We start from the raw sequence: 24,639 nt of genomic DNA on the forward strand, positions 1-24,639 counted from the left end.
GGTTCTTTAACGTGAACTTGAATTTATTCACACGGGCCTCCAGCGATTCCCCTTTATTGAAACGTCACCGCAGCCACCGGGATAAAAGGTCGAGGTTGCTTGCATGCTAATTGCTAGTTTAACTTTTAATGACAAACGCAGAACCCGTGCTGGTGAACCCTGCTTGCCTATCTCGAGATCTGGTTTGAAGCACGCATCTGTTCGTGCATGAGCTCCCTATTGGCTTGGCTTGTTAGAAATATGTATTCTTCTCAGCAAGCTTGTTCGCTCAATGTATATAGAGTCAGATAATGTGCCGTAGCAAGTTTAGTTGCCTCAGAGTGATCGCGTCATCACGTTCGCTTGCAAAAAATACCCTGGTAGTCTATTGCGAAGTAGTGTTTGAGTCATTTTCTCACTTGACGCTTCAAAAATGATGAATCAATACGGAAGTGCGTTTTGCATTTGCCATCTTAAATTGTCACTGACTCCTCAAGCAAACTGGTGAGCTATATTTTAGGTTTCAGTGCGAAAATTTTTGCGAATACGGGCATTTGTGCAAGCATTATTCAAGATTGCTGCCATTTACCGTTCAGTTTAAAATATTGCTGAAGTGGGCTAGTTGATATGAATGCATAATAGAAGTTAACATTGGGAAATAAATGAGGCAAAAAGAGAACAGCAACACAAGGCAAGCGCTGAACTGAGAAGGAAAGCATTTATTGCGCAGGGCGCATGCATAAATAAGAAACCTGCATGCAACGTGTACATGATGGGCTGCCCTTGCTCTTGCTGTTTTTGTATCCTCTTTTCTTGTATTTTTTTTCAATCTGGAGCCCCGTGTACGCCTGGTATGTGCATTTCTTATTAGATCACGAGTTTCACGTCACAAGTGTTGCAGCTAGCAGTTCAGCGCTCCTATTTTGGTCACTCGTTCTTTTCGTGCTGTTAATTATTATTATTATGCATCTGTCGTAGGTTAGAAGCAGCTACCATTTTGGCACTATGTGGAGCCCTCTACAATTTACTGACATTTTACACTTGTTACGTTTACGATAACTACGTAGGAATGTCGCGTAAATAACAAGAGGGTATTCGTTTGTCTCCGAGCTTACACGTAAGCCTGTCATCGTTGAGGTTGAAGCTAAGCAATAGGACATTAATTTAGTTCGTTTTCCGCGTAGCGAAGATAGAGTTATCAGCTACCTGAATATCATACGTGTAGTGCGCGATGGTTGAAAGGAGGATTTAGCGTGCAAGACGGCTAGGTACAGCGATCACAGTAAGTGCTGTTGACCGATTTGAAAGCCCGTTTAACAAGAGACTGCCTGCGTTGGCCTGATGTATTGTGCCTCTCATTTTAGATAAAACGTTGTCCTCTTTTTTTTTTGTCGTTTACACAAACATTTCACTGTAGCCACCGACGTATGTTACGCGAAAAGTTAACCGTCAGCATTATCAGTCTGACTACGCCCAGTGCAGTGCAAATGCCTCTTCCGTGTTCCGCCAGTCAGCCCGGTTCTCTTTGTCCCGGCAATCGTCAAACATTTTGACCTCGCCATCAGGGGGAAGTGTCCTCACTGCGAGAAATATTCCTGCGAGAATTTCAACGAAACTTGGTCATGCCAAAAAAAAAAAAAACTACAAACCTGACCCCTTTAGCCAACCTTTCCTGAGAGGGCTGGAAGGCAGCTCTGCTCGGCTGCTCTGATCTGATGGTCCAAAGGGTCTTAAGGAGCGTGCCTGGGCTGCGGCCGACAACAACGGGCTCCCTTAAGAAGAAACCAACGTTGTATATTCAAGGGGCGACCCCTTAAGAACCGATCCCAACCCTCCCTGTCTAGCTATTATGCATCTTTTCCCACGCATCCTGTGCTTCGTGCTGCATCGATTTACCGCATGATTAAACAGTTTGGCTTTTCACGCGCCCGAAAAGTGAACATGAAAAGCGTTAGTTGCTCCAAGAAGTTTAGGTACATATTGGATGGTATTTTCATTATTATCTTTCATACATCTACTCGTAAATAACCCGATACGCCAACAATAATTTCGCATTCATATAGTTTGTTTTGGTTCCTACAGGGGCCTTACTATTTCAACCCGTTTGCAGCAAGGTCGTTTTGCTTTGACGACTGAACGCTTTTTAAATCCACCTCAGCGCGCAAATAACGGCACCATACCGAAAGCAACACACTTGCCTGAGTAGAATTTTTTAAAGCTTCATACGAGAAGCGTCAGACACAACTTGAGCATCTATTAACATTTCGTAGTGCACAGGGGTGCATAAAGGATGTTTGCTAAGGTGATGAGCCACGGGGAGAACTCGATGTGTTTTTGCATTAGAACTAAACAATAGAAACAAGCGCGGACGAGGAGGTCGTGCGATCCAGGTCGCCTCTCTGAATTTAGCAGTGATAGCATTTACAGTGCTTGACAAATACACATAGTGAAGCAATACGCACTCAAAGCATCCCACCAAACGCTACCTTGTTAAACTGTATAATCGAAGGCAAAATACAAACAACACACTCCAGGAAAATCAGTTCCTTCACTGAGAACAATGATGCACACGAGCTACCTGTGTAACATGTAATTGTTAACATGTAACAAAGTAACGGCGTCAATAGCAGCTCATGCACATGTGCGAGCAGCTCTGATGTAGGTACACGAAGCTGATTTGTTCTTGAGTGCCAGCGCGTGACACAAAAACAGTCTCCTTCCCGCGTGACGCGAGCATTGTCTGATCATTGCAGATGCTACCACATACCGCACCTGCCAATAGCGGCAAAAGTAAACATGATGTTTGTCGTAAGCAGTATCTTGAGCAACTGAACGACCGTCCGCTTCTCGTCGGCGGTTAGTGAATATAATAACACAATGGTAAGTTTTCTGGTAAGCTTTCTTTTCCTATTTGCTCAAATTAGGTAACATTACACATGAAAATAGGTCGGTATTGCCATTTATACAAGCCGCCGCATGTCTATACTTACGCTTCGTGCGTACATATGCGCAACACGCTTAACCTCCAATATGGCAGAAATGCACACAATGAGCGCTAGATGGCAGCACATACACTGCAGGGCTTCATGCAGATTCCATAAAATATCACAGCATATCCACGGAGTGAATGATGATGAGTGGCCTGAGGTGTCCGTTAGCCCGTCCGTGCTTCCATCCGTTCGTTCTTGCTTCCGTCTGTCCGCGCAACCAATCGTGCGTCCATCCATGCGTTCATGCGTCCGTACGTCCACGCGTCCGTCCATCTGTTCAACTGTCTTCTGGTCTGTCTGCCTACCCGTCCGTCCATGCATCCATTTAGTGAACACTCCAAGTACCGCCATCTCGCATCTCGCATTCCCTGTGGCACATACCCGCACCGCGCGTCCATACATCCGTCCGTCCGTCTGCTAGCCTGTCTGTCCACCCGTCTATGTGTCCGTCCGTGCGTCCATCTAGTGGACACTCCAAGTACCGCCATCTCCCATCTTGCATCCCGGTGTCTACGTACGACAATGACGGACGATGGACAGACCCACGTCTTAAGGAGCTTCGTCCCTAAAGCAAAACACCAAGCCTGCGCGAGAGTACGTAAAACAGTCATGACGTAAACAGAAGCAGGCCGTTGAGCCCATGGTAAACTTTTATCAGGCATGTAAAAACAGCTGTGAACTACCGACAGAGCCATTATTTGTGATCGCTTTGTCATGAAGCATTGTACCCACTAAGTGGCTTTAAGGCTATGGGCGAACCAGCATAATTGTATACAATGTTGATACTGTGTCTGATGATGGTGATAATGAATCATGCACTGTCAAACAAATTTCTCAAAACGGCGAGAAAGAACCCAGCAGCTCTATTTTCACGTATATGACCGTAAGAATGAAGGTTGGCCGCCATTTTCAAATGATCGCCAATTTTTTTAATTTTGATATTTTTATGTGTCAATTCAAAACACAAGTGAACCGTCAAATCGATATTATTTAACCATCAAAATAACTAAAGGTCTTTATTTGCAATGACAGAGTTTTATCATTCCGACGTTTTTTTTTTCGTGAGCTCTAGACACAGCTTAACTGTCAGATTGATAGCATTTCACCATCAAAATGATGGCAACCTGTCAAGTGTATATAATATTGACTCGTGCCATTTAACGTGCTTTTGTCAATTAAAGTTACTATATGACCATCAATGTCGCATTTTCTTTGCAAGGTGACAGCAGGCTCTCAGAATGAATTGCAATGAAATATTGGTATGATGGCGCAAGACAACATGTGTATTATGTAACTATGAGCTGTAGTGTGGCCACCATGCGGTGGTCAATTGACATGGGAAGCACCTCATCAAATATACAACGTAAGTTAAAATCACCACTTATAATTATAGAATCATGATCAGATCTACACACTGCAGCCAACTCTGCGTATGAAAAGTTTGCTTGAGGGTGCACGTAAACACTAACTACAGTTACAGTAACGTTACCAAACTTCACCTTGCAGCTAACAAATTCCGGCACATCTGTTTTTGAAGTAGCCACAAGTGTCGATGGAATATCGCGTCTCACACACAACATCACTCTGCGTTTTGCAGCAGGACGTTCTGCTTGGTACATCACATAATTGGACAAGCGAAAGTTAGTAGATACTCTTGTTTCGGAAATACACAAAATCGGAAATTGGCGCTGATTGACGAATTTCCGAAAATCTCCACTCTTATTCTGCAAACCGTTGCAGTTCCACTGGAATATTGCACTTCTTTTGTAACAGTTAGATAGTCTGGTAGCCTTGATTACGACAAGATAAGATAGATCTGATCATGATCCCATAATTATATATGGTGATTTAAACGCGCACCATGAATTGTGGGTTAGTGAGCGTTGTAATGTAAGGGGATCTGCTATAGTAAAAATATGCGAAGACTATGGTTACACTATACTAAATGATGGTTCCCCGACGTTTCTACGGGGGCATAACTACTGCAGCATACTAGACATCACTGTGTGCTCCTCTGAATTAGCGGCTGGAGCAGACTGGACTGCAGACGCTGATACAAGAGGAAGTGACCACTTGCCAGTATTTATATATCACCCAAAGCGGTAGAAAACAAGAAATAACCGCACCAGAAGAATTACAAATTCGGCAATCTTTCGAGAACTACAGAGACAAAATCTTGAACCTTGTTCTGACGCAGAAACGTATGCATCGAAGATAAAAAATTTTCTCACAAAAGCAACTCGTGCAGTACCCATTCCAGATGGGTATTCGGGTGTTGACTTTATGAAGTTGATCCACACAGAAAATTTTCCATAGCTACAGACCTCCCACGACACCTAGAGACAATAATCCACCGACTTCTATTGGAAGTAGCATACACAAATAGCTTCCTGCACAAGATACATCGATTCAACTCACCGAAATGCCATTGTGGTCATGCAGAAAAAAATGTTTGCCATATTCTTTTGGAATGCGTAAATACGCGAATGAAAGAGAAAAATTAAAGAACAAATTTGCGCAAGTTTGGACAGATGGCCCCTCACAATAAAGAAGCTACTTGGACCATGGCCTGAGATGTAGCTCCAGAAGAAGACAATAATCTTCCAGACAGACTTTTTAGTGGAGACCGGACTGGACAAGTGCCTATGACAGACAGCCAGACATGGGTATATATAAAATGTGGTTATGTATATACTGGCAGTAGAATAGTAAGGTGTGCGTGTAAATAGTTTAAGATTGTGTGAACTGCGCTAAGAAAACTGTGTATTGGCATGATATTTGAACTGGTTTCAGTGTGCTATTATGTTTTTTTTCTTTTCCGTATTGTTAATTTTTGGGTACCGTTCTGTATTATTATTTTATTTTTCGCTGTAGAACTTTGTGATATGGAGTAGCCGAGGCGATAGGCACCTCAACCTCTCCACAGCAAAACATTTAAAACAGAACAAAACAGAACAACGTAAGATTTTTGTCAATGCTTGTACATTTCTTCTTCAAAATGCTTTAAAAAAGCTAAGCACTCTTGGTACTATTTCGCTACCTCTGCCATTACGACGACCTTTGGCTGGTTGATTAGCCTAATGTGCCTGAAAAATAAACAGAATCAAAGAATAAATGCAGGCTCAATAAGCCTTGCCAATCACATATTCGGGAATCAGAGGTAGAATGCCCGAAATGTGTCAACTGCACGGCCTTGTGCGAGACAGGCACAGTATGATGAAATGAAAGGAGATCATTTGGCAATTCTGAGCAGCATATGTAACCGTATTTGTCACATGCTGAAGCCGCTACATGTATATGCTCTCATGCATAATGTCCAAACGTAAGCATGGAGTGTAGCCACAAATATTATTATAACTTGTAAATGGAGCCCGCAGTGGCATCAACACCTCATGTCGAATTTCCAGTAACAGAAAATGCTGCGAATCATGTGGAGCAATAAACCCCTACATCATTCCAGGAGCTCTGCCATCAGTCGCATCTACACCACGATGTTTCAGTATAGGCTACAAACGTACTGTGGCAGCTGTTCGCTTTCACATACCTTATTGCCATGCTCTGATATTTCACCGTTTGTAACAGTCATTCTTCAGTGCCTGGCACATGGGTACACAGGGACAGAATTTCCTTACAACACATCTTTTGGGCAATCAAGTGACCTTTTACTATCATGAATGTCATGAGAGAAGTTCATCCCCTTACTGGTGATTTGCCATAGAGGGTGGACCGTTGTGGTGCCAACATTGTCACTTTTACCCTCCCGCTTTTTCATCTTTCTTTGTTATGTGTGGCGCCATTCTGTATAAATATGAGATCACAGCCATATATTTATTGCTGGAGAGGCCAGTCCCCCAATCAGAACCCGAAGAATCTCCTGTTGTAAGGTGATAAGTGATAACGAACCATTACATCAGCACCACGGCAATTTTCGAGCCTAGGTACCAAATATGGCTGCAGTGCAAATGAAAGACAAATTGTAGTGATTACTTTAAGAAGGTTGTGGTCTGCTCAGAGTGTGGGATGTATTTCATTCCACTTTCATGTCGCCAACCAAAGACTAGATGAATATTTTGTCTATGATAACATGATCGAAGTTTAGCTTTGTGCAAGTGAATTTTGGAGATTGCCTAACCTTTCGTTTTTGAAACCTGGTTTCGGTATGCCATAATAGCCCAGTCGAATGCAGACTCAATCGCTCAAGATGTCAACAAATCCCCACCAGCAATACATCTTTTGTGACCGCCTAGCATATTCGGCAACCTGAGAGCACCAGGAGCTTGTATACGCTCACAGCAGTAAAACACCTAGCTGGCTGCTTTTGCTTCGGATGTAAAAGCCCAGGTATTGGCAAAGAGTCTAAGTGGTGGGTCTCAGTGCCTACTCAAGCCACCTGGCAGGGCCATCAAAATCGTTACTCTTTTTGCCATAATATTTTTTTGGGACCGGCAAGCAGTAAAAGTAGACAGCTGTCTGACAGATTACTGCAAAATTAGCAGACACATTGCATTTGCACCTATTGCTCGCTTTCTTTTCGCTAAAAGTCGGTATCCGTAAAAACAGCGCACGCATTGTATTAATAGAAGTGCTTGTCCCATGTGGTTCTTTGTCCTTTGCTTTTCCTTGCAAAAAACTACTAAACAAAAAACTTTGTATAACCACCAGGAGCTCTATCTAGCTGGGCTGAAATGGTACCTAGCCAAATATGGACATTTTAAACTAATGCTGGCCGTGTTTACCACCTGACGACCATCATGCTAAAAGAGCCTTACAAGTCCGAGATTTAGAAGCGGGTATCTGTTCAAATAAATCTTTAAACCTTCTGGTTCTCTCGTTGCTTAAATTCCTCTTCGTCAGTGGTTGCCATAACGCAGGAACACAGAATGAGACAGGGCCATATAAGCACATTCACTTACAAAAAATTTGGCAGATTTCACGTACAGTGGGAATCGGTGATATGCGAAGAACGAATGCGAAATGTTGATATGTCACTTTGAAATTAGCACAACGTTACGAGGTGGAGGTAAATGATGCCGTACATGTCTTACCTGTTATGATTATCATGTTTGGATGTGTCGTTTACCTTCGTAATCTATTCACGTCACATGATACCAAATTTAGTATATGTGAAGCTAGTGAAATGGCCGCGAGCACGCTATGAGATGGTATGTTGCAATGTTCTTACATGACGCGCGTGTCAGGATTATCATCCTTGCACCAGTCATATATTTCGTCATCAATTGACGTCCAATAACACCAAATTTGGTATATGTGGATCTAGCAAAAAGTCCACGACCGCATCATGAAGGGCCCAATATGCTCCAATGTAGCGTTGACGCGCGCGCACGCTGGGTACTGCGACACCACGTTAGCAAAACGCGAGCACTCTAAGTCTGACGCAAAGCGTGACCAGCGTCCGTAGGCGCGGCGCGACGGAAACCGGCGCGATAAGATGCATTTGGCGCCAGTGCGTTACCCAGACAACACTGCGTCTCCCTCTTTTTGAGATGGAGGGACACCAGACGCGCTGATCGCGCATGCGTCGAAGCAACGCAGCGTGGCGCACGCCTGCGTGTATATGGCAGGACTGGCGCCTGGCGTGGCAACACCGGCGTGTCGCGACGAAATGAACGCCGGCGAGAACGCGCACCGCGTCACGTTGAAATGTATTGGCGCCTTGACTTTGGCATATAGTCATGTTCTCACATGAAACTCATCTCATAATTATCATGTTTGCACCAGTCACATACCTTCATCATCTATTGGCGTCATGTAGTACCAAATTCAGCACATGTGAAGCTAGCGAAACTGCCGTGAGAGGATCATCAGTGTGGCATCTAGTCATGCTCTTACAGGACACGCATGTCGTGATTATCATGTTTGGATGTGTCATTTACCTATGTGGTCCATTCGCGTAGCGCGATACCGCAAGCCTATTTACGAACCTTTGGCTTGGCTGGCTTTAATCGTCATCTTATGCTCAAGCGCAACCAGCTTATACTCTATAGCTCCTACTTTACTCTCAAGTGCTCCCATGCGTAGCGCTAGCTGATAAATGCTTGACTGATTGTCTTTGGAATTTATAAGTAACTCTTCTAGAATTTTGTTCTGCAAGCTTTCCACTTCGAACATATTCGAGTCACTGTCGCCCTCCATTGGAGGCTGGGAGGCTATGTTTCGGCTTGCCAACCTCGAGTTTGGTTTCCTGCGTGCTGTTATGCACGGCGTTACCGCGACAGTGGCGCCCTCGACCCTGGTGGAAATCGCTTGTGCAACCTTCTGCTTGCGTAGCTCATCTGTGAGACTAGCATTCTCCTGAGGTATAGCTGTTGAATTTCACTCTTTTCATCACGCTCTAGCAATGCCGACCTTTTTGTTTGGACGCCTTCTTGACCCGATCAACCCATGTAAGCGTCCTCTGGAATCTTGCACGAGACGCCAAACGCCCCCTGTAACGCGAGCGGCTCCCCATGGCGTTACGCCGCTGTCCAGCTAGTGTGACAGAGCGTCGAGATGCTAGCAGAGACACTGTAGTCTCGGGACTGCATTCTTCGGGTCACCCGTGTCTTCTGGGAGCGCCGCTGGCGTTGGTGTCGTCTTCTTCTGACGATGTAAAAGATTTGAAGTCTATCTGTACATGCTCTGTCTGCAGTGGGATGTGAACCTCCACATAGCAGACACTTTGGACTGCACTGATATTCCTACGTTGGTGATTTCTGCCCACACGTACAGCACCACTTGCTATTTCGATTAGGGCAAGTGTCATCACGATGTCCTAAACCGTGTGTCCGTGGGTTCGTGAAGTCCGTGCATGCGTCGATGCGCCCATCCTTGCGTAGAGCCGTCTGTTTGTCTGTGTGTCGGCCTGGCGACTAGCACAAGCAGCCGAGGCCCTTCACTCCACTTCATCCATGCACACTAAAGAGGCAACGAGCCCGAGCCACCGCGGCGCTCCGCACCCGCCACTCTGCTTCGTCCATGCCCCACAAAGGATGCGCTATGTACGGCGATAATCCAGGAAACAAAGAGGAACTCCTTCCTCGTGCACTCAGCCACAATCCGTGCAGTGCCAATTGGAGAGTAGTGGTACAACGCCATTTAAAGTGTCCTCACTCAACTGCAGTTTTTATGTACTTATGCGAGACAGCATCGTCTATATGCGGTTCAGGAGCTATTGCCTTCCTATTTTCTCGTCTGGTGTTCTCTCGGTTACGCCTGACGCAGTACAAGGTTAGGCTAAGAGAAGCATTGCCCCTAAAAGCACTCCTCGCACTCAATTGCCTCGGCAAAACCTCTAAAAAGTGGGAGCCATGAGGGGATGAAAACAAACTTTGCTTAAATGCAAATGTTTCTCATTAAAGGAGTCCCTAAACAGCATAGAGTAAGGAGGAGGAGGAATAAATGAGGAAGGACAGGGAGGTTAGCCAGTTCTCAAGTTACATTAGGCACTTCGATGTGCACGCTGATGAAATCAAAGCATAATTCTACTCGTAAAGCTTCACTGAACAGTGTCACTGGGTCTCGGTGCACCTTTTCAGAAAATAGGCACAACACACTACGCGCCCGGTTCTTATCGTTCATTTGTGCGCACCTTAAATATTGAGTCATTCGAAGGTGAGTCATTTCAAGCCAGACGTCTCAGCCCTTTCCGTGAATTTCTCTGACGTTGTCGAAAAAAGGATTGTGCTCATTCACAGTTCTAAAAATAGTCATTAGGTGACATAGTTAAGGGAGAAAACATTTTTTCGTCAAGTAGATGCCTTTGGAGTTTCACAGAATATCGTTGGATAGTGGTTTGTCGGAAAAATCATTCCGAGAGTGTAGTTTGTTGTTTCAGTATCAAAGTTGGTTCACATATTAAGGAAAGATGTTTGGGTATGGTGTTCAAAACTGTAATTTTTTTGCAATATACAGCAAAACATTTGCCAAAATGATCCATATTTGTGTATTTTTTATACAATAGCTGGCTGTCCGTGAATATTTGAGTAACGAATACTTACTTACTCTGCATAAAGTACATTTTCGCAACAAATATCTTAAGACCATTGACGTTTTCGCCGTTTACGAAAAACCTCAAATTTGAGCAAATCATTATTTGGTCTACAATGAGATGCAATTCACAGATTGTGGTGCTGCAAGTGAAAAACAGCTTGACACCACAATCGAATGCACATTAGTAGTTATATGGTAAGTCTCATCATCCAATTTTTGTTTCGAGAAGGGAAATTTATAAAGTGACACAACTCTTTTTGCTTAATATCAGACCAAATATTGTACTTAAACGAAAGAGCGACACTCTGGAAATAAATTTTCTAACAAAGTATAGTCGAATGTTATTTATTGAAATTCAGAGGGCTCCAACGTCACCGAAAAATGCTTTCTTTCTGAAATATTCTAGCAACTCACCCTTCTCAGTGCACTATTTGAGCAAACAAAAGTTAGACGAGAAAATCACTGTGGAAGTGTAGGTGAAAGGAAAAAGCGTCAACTTGCAACTAAATTTATTGTTGCAAACCACTGCAACGTATACAGTATAACGTGCACCAACTAGTTCAACAAACATTTTTACCAAACTACTTGAGCACACTATCGTTTTCAAATACATTCAATGTGGTCACCGAAATGGCTAGAATGTTTTGCATAGGATGACGCATGCGTTAGGTTTAGGCAAACTCCAACCATACTGCGTAACACGTGTCAGTGGAAAATGCTAATTACGCACAGGTGATGCACACGAAATAAAAAGAAAATATTGTTCAGCACCAACAAACTAGTTCATGTTCCTTCAAAGAAACTTCTTTTTAAGTAAACAAAAACATATTATTTTAAGCTTGTTGCCATAGGCACAATGTCAACAGAGAAACGCATTAAATGGTGCAGCACCGAATCTTCTCAGTTTGCGTATCATCATAATTAAGTTTTCAGTGCGTCATACATATGTATTACACACTGCACAAAATCAGTCAAATCACATAAGAACGAAATTGTCGATGAAATATTTGTGATCATATTGTGTCGCTCAATCTGACATTTTGACAAGGAGACTTGTATTTTTCAAGGCTGCAACCTTCAAGAAGACAAGTACGCCTCTCGAAACACCTGCTCGTCTCTGCGATTCAATCGTCCCATGGTCTTTTTTTCCTATTTGGTATAACAAGATAAACTACAGAAGTAAAGTTGTGAGAGAAATATTTTTATAGGATATACACACATATGACACCACTGTGAAGTGGTCCTGGCGTCCCCGCCGTGGTGGTCTCGTGGCGAAGGTACTCGGCTGCTGACCAGCAGATCGTGTGACCGAGTCCCGGCTGCGACGGCTGCATTTTTCAAGGAAGCGAAAATGCTGCAGGCTCGTGTCCTCAGATTTGGGTGCACGTTAAAGAACCCATTGTGGTAGAAATTTCCGGAGCCCTCTACTATGACGTCTATCATAATCATGTGGGGGTCTTGGGCCGTTAAACCCCACATATCGATAAATCAGGTGGCCTCGGCAATCCTTACAGGCTCTCTTAAGCTGCAAGCTGGGAACTTATAACGAACAAATCAAGTTAGAATCAGAATAACTATCATAAGTACCAAACTTAGGTATCTAAATCATGCATTATGAGCAAACTTCTAAGGACCCAGATGTTGTCAAGGTACATTCATAACTTCCACATTTCATCATTTGGCGCAAGCAGCTGAGAACGCAGGTAACATTACAAGCATTCTTTAAAGATAGCAAATACATTTACTAAGTTAAAAATAAAGAATGACATTTTCACGCGCAGTAGCCTTCTTCACAATGAGTCCAAATTACTGTGGCTTGGAAGCCTGCACATTAAATTTGAGATAATGGTTCAGAAAACGAAGTTAAGAGTTTAGGATATTTTCTCTCACTACAATTGACACACAGATGTCCTCAGATTTATTAAAACATGTCAACAAAAAAAGCGAGATATGGAGTACCTGTTTCGATTGTTTAACAGAGTTTCAAAGTTACGGCGATATGCACGACCTAATATGCTTGAGGTTTGCGTTGACCCTTGAGACCTGGTCTGTGAACCAAATACGATTGCAGATATTAGCAGTCAATCATATCTATTTGAAAGTTGCATGTAGTGACTTGCATAGTAACTTGCAAGCTTTTGACGCATGCCTCAGTCTCTTCCTCACCAAGCGGACTTCTGCTTCCTTGCACATGCCGCTCACGCTACAGTTTGCTCCCGTTCTTTTCTTTTCCAGCAATGCTTCTGCGCTCCCGTTAGCATGTTACCAAGTGACTTTTGACTGTGAATCACAAATCAGGACAGAGCTGCCGCGTCGCTCTTATATACCATCGTCTGCATCCTTTGATGAAAAGCGACCGAAAAGCAGACAGTGTAAGCAATTGCGCCAAAGTTCCAGTTTTAAGCCACAGCACAGACCAAAAAGAAAGACAGTTAATTGATATTTGATGGATAATTTTTCTAATTTGCCACTGAAGCGTGCACATTAGGTGAGTCCTTGGAGTTGGACATCATGATCATCGGCATAGAGCGCGTTTACTGCAACCAACCGATGAAGAAGCAAAAAAACAAAGTGTTATACTAATTGACGTTCACAATGAAAATTTCAATGAGGCGCTGTGAACGTACTCAGCAGTATATACATGTCACGCTGGAGCCTGACCACTGAATCTCGGTTTTTCGATCGTAAACCACTTCGAATACCGAACAAAAGTGCGTGGAAAGTGCACTCGCGCTAAACCCACTCTAATGTTCCTCGTACGCTTGCGTGTTCCCCCGCCCCATCCCCCGTAAAACAGGATGCAAGCCTATGGCTTGAAATCACCGCACGTTGTTCAGCCTTGGCCCCAAAGCATCTCTCAAAACGGCGGTAGTTGCCCTACGCCAACGGTGCATGTAGACCTTATGAATGCTCACTGCAAAAAGCAGAGCTTGCACAGACACGCGACAGGAGCCTCCACAACGCGTAAAAGCTGTTCGCAATGCCTATAGACTGTCGCGCCGCCAAGCGGAATTCGTGGACGTCCTCTCGAGGATGGTCAGTAAGCAGACGCTCCCTTCTTGGATTGAGCTAGCCTCAGTGTTAACACATTAGAAAAAAAAACACGAACACTAATGCATAATTCGTGCATCAATGAATAAACCGGCCCGTCCATGAGACGATCCATCAGATTCGTTCTTGCGAGACGAAGTTTTGGAGGAGTGAACAATGTGGCAACTCACGCTTTCGAATAACGCTCGCAGATTTTGTGTAGCCACTTAATTGACTGTTATCGTCTGACCTTTGCTGTTGAAACACATTGATTTACGTGCCTATAGCATGCGTCAGTGCTCTTGTAGAGCGTGAATGTCATAAGCTGATAACGTTCATTGTACGCCGAAAAACGCTCGGGCTCGCGATTCGCTCTCGAAAGCGTGGCTGACGCGGCACCGTTTGGTACTGCGCGATTGTTGATAGATGGCAGCACACTGCAAGCAATTCAATTGTGAATGGGTTTGAGAGCGAAATGCTCTCTGCTCCCCGATAAACGTGGTGAGTGACGCGGTGTTGGTGTTGTCGAAGTTCTTCGGTGGAGGGAATTTCCCAGATTGCTTTCAGCAGTGATGTTGCAAGAAATCTTCGTGACGACGAGGATTTCGCGACTGGACGTAGAAGGTAGTCAACGCACCGAGAGGGACGGCGGCGACGAACTCAGGAGAAGGGAGTTTCACTTCACGTTTAGTGCGTTGTTGCTTTCACGCTCGTAAGTCCCTTTATTGTGTTTAGTATACATTATCCTTAAGCGAAGTCAAATTAGACGCATATTTTTGTGCATTGTATGTAGTCCAGGTAAACTGAATTTTATGGACTACCGCATGCCGTCAACACGCTCGAGCTTGACTAGCGAAGCGAGAAGGTTTTAGCGACGAAACGTGCAGTCGCGACTACAATCCACGCCTGTCGGATAACTTCTCCTGCACTTCCTCGGTACCTTCCGAACTACGTTGTTGTTCGAGCAAACTTTCGCAACTTTGACGTTGCGAAAAGCATGCGCATGTATTTTTTTTAAATCCTTGTTTTGATTGCGCTGATGAAAGGTGCAACGTACGAGTGCAGTGAATTGCGGGCGGTTACAGTATGAGCATGGCGGTGACACAAGTGCTACTTAAGAGGTAGTTATTTGGTTGCCTTTCGTTGAAGAAGCAACAACGTGTTAGTGAAAGCGCAAGTAATGACGACGGCCTAATATATTTGCAAACCTTCCACACGTCAAACTTTCGGTCCCGTACCACCAGGTTAGCGCATTACTCGCTAGCGGCCCACTACTGCGGCAAATCCGTGAAGTGGGCTCGGTATCAATCGCCCCAGAGTGCGGCTCAGTTCATACGTTCATTCTAGTTCGCGCAGTTTTCTGTGGCACGCACAGGGCTACGCAAGGTATCGTTGACGCACGGTCGATCAGCCGACACCACCGCCCTTCGCACGGCGGTAAAAAAATGAGACAGCGGAAATTTAGCAGTTGCCATCATTTTGATTGATATGTGGGGTTTAACGTCCCAAAACCACCATATGATTATGAGAGACGCCGTAGTGGAGGGCTCCGGAAATTTTGACCACCTGGGGTTCTTTAACGTGCAACCAAATCTGAGCACACAGGCCTACAGCATTTCCGGCTCCATCGGAAATGCAGCCGCTGCTGCCGGGATATGAACCCGCGACCTGCGGGTCAGCAGCCCAGTACCTTAGCCACTAGACCACCGCGGCGGGGCAGTTGCCATCATTTTCCTAAATACTTTGGTTCAAAGTACATTAATTTGATGATCAAGAGCTAATTCGGCGAAATTGGCACGGGGCGAACGTCCGTGCGTCTCGTGTTTTCCTGTGCGAGTTCACGGGTTCCCTCTCCTCCCGTAGCCATCTTTGATTGCACGGTGCGTCAACTATTGCACGTAGGTATTGCGAATACTCTGTTTGAGATGTTTCCTTCAGCACTGCTGAAAGTTGTTGGGCCCCTCAGCCAATAGAAAGGGCGATTAGCTCCTCCACATCCATTTATCCGTGCCATGTCATCTGCTCACTGTCTTCACGAACTTAACGGCACCTGCTTGTCGAATTGTCTATAGACGCTCATTAAAGATAATGTGTCTAGATTATTCTCACAAAAATACAGTAAAACTGTGAACCAAGTAAACACACCAGGCACTTGAGGAAGCGCGGATTCGTTGCTCTGCTGAAGATTTGTAGACGCCGGGGGAGACCTTCACTTCATGGCTGTTTAGCTCCAACACTGTTCATGCCTCTCGTATGGGTGCTTCTCCGTTCACGCGTTCCTTCACGTCTACCACTAAAATGCTTGTTCTCTCTCTTTTTTGTTTTTAAATGCGAAGCATTTCTTGGTGAACTTCGGCGACTTTGAGCGTATCTATCTATCTAGCCGCTTACGTTTGGGTGCTCTCGTGGTCCCCCCCCCCTTCACTTGGCTTGAACCAAAATTAGCATGGGAGAGTAATATAGTTTCACGAATATGACGCTATGGTCGACACATAAATAATGTCACAATCCCGTCACGTATGTTGTCAAACACTTCCCGCCAGCAGTGCAACACGCCCATAGGCGGGTATGTGCCGCTGGTATGCAGGTATGTGCCACAGGTGATTGACACTTAGTATCCACCCAGGAACGACGAGAACACATATGGGCAATTTTGACGCGTGAGCGTCCAATAATACCCGACATTGGTAGCGTCGACTCAACTAATTCACAGAATAAACGTCGTTGTCCTAGCTGGAATCGAACCCAAGCATTCTGCGTGGCAATGAAGTATTTTACCCGATAGCTAGGCCAGGTCTCAGATTTACTTTTCGAATAGACGCTAATCTTCGTGAAACGTCAACAGTGGTTCTAGTGCTGCCTACCATTTTTTTAAATATTGCATATGTACTCCTTTGATACAGCTGTCACGTCGGGTGAACGTCAATTGTGGTTAGTTGCCTGCATCTTCGCGAACATCAGCGCTTCATATCAGCTTCTGGTGTTGCTAATACGCACTTGCCGGTTGGCAGCGTTGCGCAAATGCAAACAACTGGTTATATAAACATCTCCAACTCTTAAACGTTTGTCTCTGCGTGCAGTATTTGTACATATATTTAGCGTAATTTCATGACGTGTTACTCAATGAAAAAATTGCAACACGGTCACCTTCCCTCCGCATGCTTCGCATACCGTCGATTTTCGAGTACGTGGGATCTGCCAATTGTTTATTCCGAAGAAGGATTCTACGCGCACGGAACGCTGAGCCAGGTTGAATGTTCATCGAGAGATGCAGCGTTCTTGGTCTCGTGACGCAGCCCTGCTTTGCCGCACCTGCTAACACTTAGCAGGTGCGCCTCAGCAGGCAACACATCTCGCAAATATTCTCGCGTACAACAATAAAACGCAACTGATTCTTTATCCACAGAGTATTGGCGTCTCTCATAATCATGAAGTGGTTTTGGGACGTTAAACCCCACATATTAATCTATCCTCAGAGTAAGGCGAAACAAATCGATGGTTTATTTTACTATTTATTTTAGGGGCGAAGCTTCTTACGCCATGGATTGTATGCCCCGTGTCGTCGTAGTTGTCGTAGTAGCCAGTTGCATTGCAATGCATGTCAATGAGAATGGTGTCACAACATATTAAAGGAGTGAATCATGACGAGTGGGGCGAAACGTCCGTCTATTCGTTCGTGCATGTGTCCGTCCGCAAATTAGTTCGTGTGTATATCCGTGCGTCCTTCCGTGCGGCCATCCATCCTTCCGTCTGCTTCGCGCCACTCGTCATCATTCACCTCGTGAATATGCTGTGATGTTTTGTGCTGCCAGCACAGTGGGCGTGTAGCAGGAGCAAGTTCGTATCAAATTGGGTGACCAATTTTGCATGTGTTCTGCCATGTTGATTTTAAACACAGTTACCGGTGGTAATTGAAATGAACATTTACTGCGAGCAAAATAAATGCGAAGGATAAACATATTACGTATGAATGTGGCGTGAAACTCGCACCAAACAAACGCCAATTTTAGTCAGCCCTGTCAATTTTAAGGCACTTATATTTTAGACTATGTTTCTCTGCGCAAACGTGTGATTTAGTTATACCTTCGGTAGGGCCAAAACACAGCGGTGAAACAATGTAAAGTTCTTGCTTCTAAGCTACTCGCAAGCTATGTGCATTGCTAAACCATGCAGAGCTGAAGCAGTTGAGCAGGCGAAAGAAGCTTATAAGCAGAACAGCACACTCACCTTTACCAGTGTACTTAGGCTGCAGCTCCAAGCACCCACGCGCGTTACTTAGTTCCTCGTGTGTGTTTGCCAGTACGCCACGCAAGAATAACAGAAAACGGCGCGCCGAAACGAAGGCTTGCCAAACCGACGCGAAAGAGGCACGAACGAAAATCAAAACGTTGTAATGTATGGCGCAAGCTCCAAAAACTCTCAAGTTCCATCGATAGCCGCTGCGGGCAAAAAAAAAAGGACCATGGCGAGTTCTATTAAAACGCACGGGTAGTGGAGCTACTCAATTGTTTTTTAGCGGTCGGATAAGTTAGTTTGAAATTTCTCTCTGAGGAACGCTCAACGCGGCAAAAAGTTTTGTTTCCCAATGTATCAAAAGATCGGTAGAAGCATATTTACCACGTTCTTTTCCATAAACTAGCGAGCATTGGTTTTGTGTAACTGCTAATATTAATACAAAAGCTTCATTGCGTTATTTCGAATATTTTGACGATCTAAAAACGGTAGCTAAATGGCATCAATTGCATTTTAGTCGGTTGATTCGATGAAAATGTGCCACGGCAGTTTTCTTCGGTTGGCGTTAGGCAGCTTTGTTTTAAATCGGCTTCGATATTTCAATGGGAGTTTGTGTGCCACACTTCACAAGCCGCTACCACAAAACAAACGTGTTTGCAGCCATGTCAGCTGTGGTGCTTCACCGACCTAATAAACGAGGCTGGGCTACGCAACATCAAGCGTGCATTTTCAACGCCCGAAAATTGCCCGGGGACTACGCACGAAAATTGAATAATCACGCACAATGTGGGCGTGCGCAAACGTGAGTGAAAATGCACGGCTTTCCATTTAAACATAGCTCTTTTTCGTATGAGCTACAGTTCCGGTGATTTAATAAGGTTTCTAGACCCGCCCAGCTAAAAAAACGCAGAGCTTGCGAATTTTATTGGCTTTTTCTTAGATTGTTTATTTCATTCTCAAATTTGAGGTTAATAACTTTGCTGTTAAACTATGTAACACAAATTACAACATGACAGCATCAGTATTACCTGTGGCAGCACAAAGCGAGTCTGCTGCAATATATGCTCATAAACTCAATGCATGGTGGAGCCAAGCGAACTAGCAGTTTGTGCGGTATGTAAAAGCCTTTGTGCATTTTTTGCAAACTTGTAATCAAGCGTGTGACTTTGCAATTGTCACAGGTCCCGTTTATTAGGAATGTGATCGCCGGACTAATTCCAAGGGCCGAAGTATTGGCCCCCCGAACTGCACCACAAAAGCATGGACAATTTAGAAGTGGTCCTATTTGGCGCGCCAGCGGACACCGGCTGTGGCCCAAAGAACAAGTCAGAGCCGACAGTTGAGAAACAAAACAAAATTATATTCTCAATTACGGCAGATCAAAATGATACACATATATGCGCACTCGACAATAGTTGAATACGATATGTCACCAATCAAACAACGTACTACACAGTACAACCAGCCACACTCGAAACAACGGACACAAACAACAATACGCACTACAATGAAATCGCATGCATCGAACAGCCAAGACACTTAAAGACTAAAAAATTTGAAAACTTATTCAGTCGAAGTCCTTGGAACAAAGTCTGAATGATACTCTTCCAAGAATCACTCGCTCGAAGTCGAGCGCTGTTGTTCCGCTGCACCCGAAGTTTCCCTTCCAGGAAACCTCGCGTCTTCACTTGGCCGCTGTCCAAGCACCAAACTTCGCCGGTAACGCGTCGGCTTCCCACGCGTTGCGACAGCAGGACGCGTCTTCGCTCTCTGGCGGTAGTCTCACATTCTTCTGCTTGTAGCACGAGTCTTCACCCCTCAGGTGGAAATCCTCTTCATTTCCTCTTTTGTCACTGAGGACAAAAGGCTTCGCCCACACCGCGAAAAGACCCTATGCACACTAGCGTAACATTCCTTCTTCTCCTGCTTTGTCACTAAGGACAAAACCTTCGCCGACAGACACGGCGGAACACCCTACGCACTCTGGCGCTAACTTCCTTCTTCTCCTGATCTCCCATCTCTGCTGCTCGGTTAAATACCCTTCGCGCTAGATTCCAGAAAATTCCCATCGTTTCCGTCGGCGCGATGCGCAGCGAAGGCTGGGTGGGGAAAGCGCGAGACGTTTCAAGGGCCGTCCGCGACACATGACGCAACTCGGCATCACTCCGCCCCTTTCCCTCGAGAACCTTCCAGGGCTTGCTCGGCCGCCGATGTGAGGAGATTAGTCGGTGAACTACGCTTCCGAGGGGAGAAGAAACGGCGCGCCCAGGGAGTCTTTCGATGTTTTTTTTTCTATATCGTTGACTTGAGCCGCCTTCCTGCGCTTGGTGTCGTTACTCTCGCTATAATTCGGCGCGCGCGCTTTTTCGGAGCGCTCGTTTGTGACACTGCCCCCACTTTAGAATATTATTACACAATATTCAAAACCACAAAAACGAGTGCGAACAGTCACCACAACTTTAAATACTGTAACATAGTCCATCGCTCACGTCGCGTCACAATCACAGTAGAACACTCAATACAATTGCATGTCACAGTTCAATCTCACAATACATGAAGTATAACTGCAGCTACACGAATACAACACTCCATCGCATAATCCCAACAAATACAAATGTACAAAGTTCAGTCTTTACAACATTTGTACAATTCTATACATCGCATCACCGCAAGAAACACTTTGACTCGCTTGACATGCACTTGTGACACAGGATAACAACACAACACATTGAGGTTCATCATTACCAAACACATTCCGATTCGATCTCAGCACCTATCCTGTGTACTTGGAGCAGTGCTTGCGCCCTCTCTTGCGGTGCTCGCTCGATCTCTTCTTATTTTTCCTTGTTCTGTTACCGCGAGCCCTTTTAAATGACGGTATCTGAGGCGGCGTCTCAGCCATCGTTGTCACTTCCGACACCGCTAACGGGTCATAACGTCCAACCGATCTTGTCTGGTTGTTCACCAGCTTCTTCATGTCACGACATTGGGCCTAGCTGGCCGACTCCGTCACCTTTACACTGTCGGTCGGTTGAGGTCATGATGACGTAAGTCCAGCTGCCCAGCACGTTAACACATTCAACACGATCATCTCTATTCACTGTCTCTTGCACACGGGCTTCACCTTGTGCTCGAGTGAAATCCTTCACGGGATGCTCCTCCACTGTATCTCGCGGTCCCTGGGTTAGAGAGGGCTCTATCTTCGGGTCTTCCCCCAAACGTTCTGGATCATTCGGCCCTCGCGCCCCGTCGATGATTCCGATGATGAGGTCGTACAGGGGGGTCGTCATACATAGGGCAATAACCTTCCCAATGATGTAAGGGGTTTCAACCTCAATCTCTGCTTCGGGAAGCATCCGAACCGTGCTGTCAATTAGGCAAACCGGTTTCGTTTTTTCTGTTAACTCACTCTCCCGTACAAATTTCTCTGCACGATAGCCGTGGAGCTACCAGTATCCCTTAAGACCGTAATCTTCTTGCCCGCAACTTTTCCAGGCAGCGTTGGCATTCCCTTCGTAACACCGGTTGGCTGTTTTGTCATTGCAGCAACAAAAATAGGAAGTTTCTTCCCATTTTTGAGCTCTACAAACCCGTTGGTGACGACATCATCATCGGCTTTTGGTGCCACTTGCACACAGGATACCTGGTGAGTTCGACTTGCTCCATTACGACATGCGTCTGCCTTGTGCCCAGTCTGACCAGATTTGAAAAATTTTAACCCCGTAGGGCTGGTAAATTTAATTCGACAGCCTTTAGCGCGATGACCTACTCTGTTACACAGAAAACATCGCGGAACACTCTTCGGTGCATGTTTCTTTTGTTCGGGTGCCGATTTCTTCAAATCTTTGGGACACTCCTTCGTGCCTCTGGCCAAATTTGTGCCACCTTGCGCTTCCAAGAATTGATCAGCCAATTCAAGCATGTCTTCAAGTGACTCAGCTTTCATCTGTTTCAAGTACAGCGACAGGCTTGGGTGGCAACTGGTGAGAAATTGCTCTCTATTAAGAAGTTCTCTAAGCTCATCGTACTCCTGTGCTCTCCCTGAAAAGTCGATGCGTCTGTCAATATAATGGCTAAGTCGGGCAGCGTACTGCGTAGCCGTCTCACCATCAGCTGGCTTTCCTGTCCGAAGTCTGTCCCAGAAACTTTCCACAGTAAATTTAAATCGCTTCAGCAAAGCAACTTTCACCTTTGCATAGTTGGCTGCATCGGTCGGCGTTAGCCTACCGTTCACACTGAGCGCTTCACCACTCAAACAGGTACTCAGAGCAGTTGCCCATTGATGCTCCGGCCGATTCTGGCACCTTGCTATCGTCTCAAATTTGTGAAGGTATGCGTCAAGGTCGTCCTTCATTTCATCGAACGCTACGAGCAGCTTGCTTGGGTTCAAGCGGAAGCCATTATCTTCCCTTTCGCTGCTTTCAACCCTAGCTTGGACGGGAGTTTCGCTCCGCTGTTGCAAAGGGAGCCGCTCAAGTTCCATCTCGTGCTGCCCCTGCCGTTCCCTTTCAGCCATCTTCTTCTCTCTTTCTTTTTCAGTGGTCGCTCCTTTGCCCCTCTTTTTTTCTTTCAGCTGGTGCTCCTTTGCCTCTCTTTCTTCTCTAGCCTTTTCTGCTGCCAAGTTTTCTCTCTCCAGCTCCAACTTCAATTGCTGTTCTCTTTCTTCTTTCAGCTGTCGCTCCTTTGCCTCTGTTTCTTCTTTCAGCCGTCGCTCCTTTGCCTGTCTTTCTTCTTTCGCCCTTCCAGCGGCCAGCCTTTCTCTCTGCACCGGCTCTTTCTCCTTCTGGCTTACCCACTCCCGTAGTTCGGCGACAGAAAGGCCCATATTCTCACCAAGAGTTACTAACTTCTCCAGATCCATGGTGCCTCTCAAATAAAACTCTAGCCACGTGCACAAGATATCTGCCAATTCATTGATTGATATGTGGGGTTTAACGTCCCAAAATCACCATATGATTATGAGAGACGCCGTAATGGAGGGCTCCGGTAATTTCGACCACCTGGGGTTCTTTAACCTGCACCCAAATCTGAGCACATGGGCCTACAACATTTCCGCCTCCATCGGAAATGCAGCCGCCGCAGCCGGGATTCGAACCCGCGACCTGCGGGTCAGTAGCCGAGTACCTTAGCCACTAGACCACCGTTGCGGGGCTCAAGATATCTGCCAACTCAGTCTATCGAAACACTCTCCGCCCACTCGTTAACGAGAACACTGAGCAACACACAAAATTGTTCCGATAGCACTATCAACGACTCAAGGCTCTTTCTCACTACTTTTGACACACTTTGCATCAAAAAGGTCTTGTCGCATACGCCGGATTAATTGTGACAGGTCCCGTTAATTAGGGAGGTGATCGCTGGGCTAATTTCAAGGGCCGAAGTATCGGCCCTCCAAACTGCACCACCAAAGCGTGGACAATTCAGAAGTGGTCCTATTTGGTGCGCCAGCAGACGCCGGCTGTGGCCCAAAGAACAAGTCAGAGCGGAGAGTTGATAAACAAAACAAAATTATATTCTCAATTATGGCAGATCAAAACGATACACAAATATTCCCACTCGACAATAGTTGAATACAATATGTCACCAATCAAGTAACGTACTGCACAGTACAATCAGCCACACTCGAAACAACGGACAGAAACAACAATATGCAATACAATGCAATCGCATGCATCGAAGAACCAAGACACTTCAAGACTAAAGCGTTCGAAAACTTATTGTCCAAAGTCCTTGGAACAAAGTGAATGATACTCTTCCAAGAATCACTCACTCAAAGTCCAGCGCGGTTGTTGTTCCGCTGCCCCCGAAGTTTAATTTCCAGGAAACCTTACGTCTTCACTTGGCCGCTCTCCAAGCACCAAACTTCGCCGTTAACACGTCGGCTTCCCACGCGTTGCGACTGCAGCACGTATCTGCGCTCTCTGACGGTAGTCTCACACTTTTCTGCTTCTAGCACGAGTCTTCACCCCTCAGGTGAAAATCCTCTTCATTTCCTCTTTTGTGACTGAGGACAAAGGGTTTCGCCCACACAGCGAAAAGACCCTACGCACACTAGCGCAACATTCCTTCTTTTCCTGCTTTGTCACTAAGGACAAAACCTTCGCCGAGAGACACGGCAGAACACCCTACGCACTCTGGCGCTAACTTCCTTCTTCTCCTGATCTCCCATCTCTGCTGCTCGGTTAAATACCCTTCGCGCTAGATTCCAGAAAATTCCCATCGTTCCCGTCGGCGCGATGCGCAGCGAAGGCTGGTTGGGGAAAGCGCGAGACGTTTCGAGGGCCGTTCGCGACACATGACGCAACTGGCATCACTCCGGCCCTTTCCCTCGAGAACCTTCCAAGGCTTGCTCGGCCGCCGATGTGAGGAGGTTAGTCGGCGAACTACGCTTCCGAGGGGAGAAGAAACGGCGCGACCA

At 45.5% G+C, this 24,639-nt stretch overlaps 1 protein-coding gene and 1 long non-coding RNA gene across 3 annotated transcripts in view; one reads left to right on the forward strand and one right to left on the reverse strand.

Annotated features, from left to right (window-relative positions):
• Positions 1-24,639, reverse strand: part of LOC119179505 (uncharacterized) — a 150,330-nt gene that overhangs the window by 25,385 nt on the left and 100,306 nt on the right. The gene's annotated exons all lie outside the window — the stretch shown is intronic.
• Positions 14,521-24,639, forward strand: part of LOC142785333 (uncharacterized) — a 58,922-nt gene continuing 48,803 nt past the window's right edge. Inside the window, exon 1 of one of the 2 annotated variants that reach the window (XR_012888920.1) lies at positions 14,521-14,700. This is a non-coding gene — a long non-coding RNA (uncharacterized LOC142785333). Of the gene's footprint in view, positions 14,701-21,768; positions 21,868-24,639 lie in introns of those variants that run through there. The other variant, XR_012888921.1, reaches the window with a different exon arrangement.

This window comes from Rhipicephalus microplus, unplaced genomic scaffold, assembly GCF_043290135.1.
Source record: "Rhipicephalus microplus isolate Deutch F79 unplaced genomic scaffold, USDA_Rmic scaffold_21, whole genome shotgun sequence".
NCBI classification, from domain to species: domain Eukaryota; kingdom Metazoa; phylum Arthropoda; class Arachnida; order Ixodida; family Ixodidae; genus Rhipicephalus; species Rhipicephalus microplus.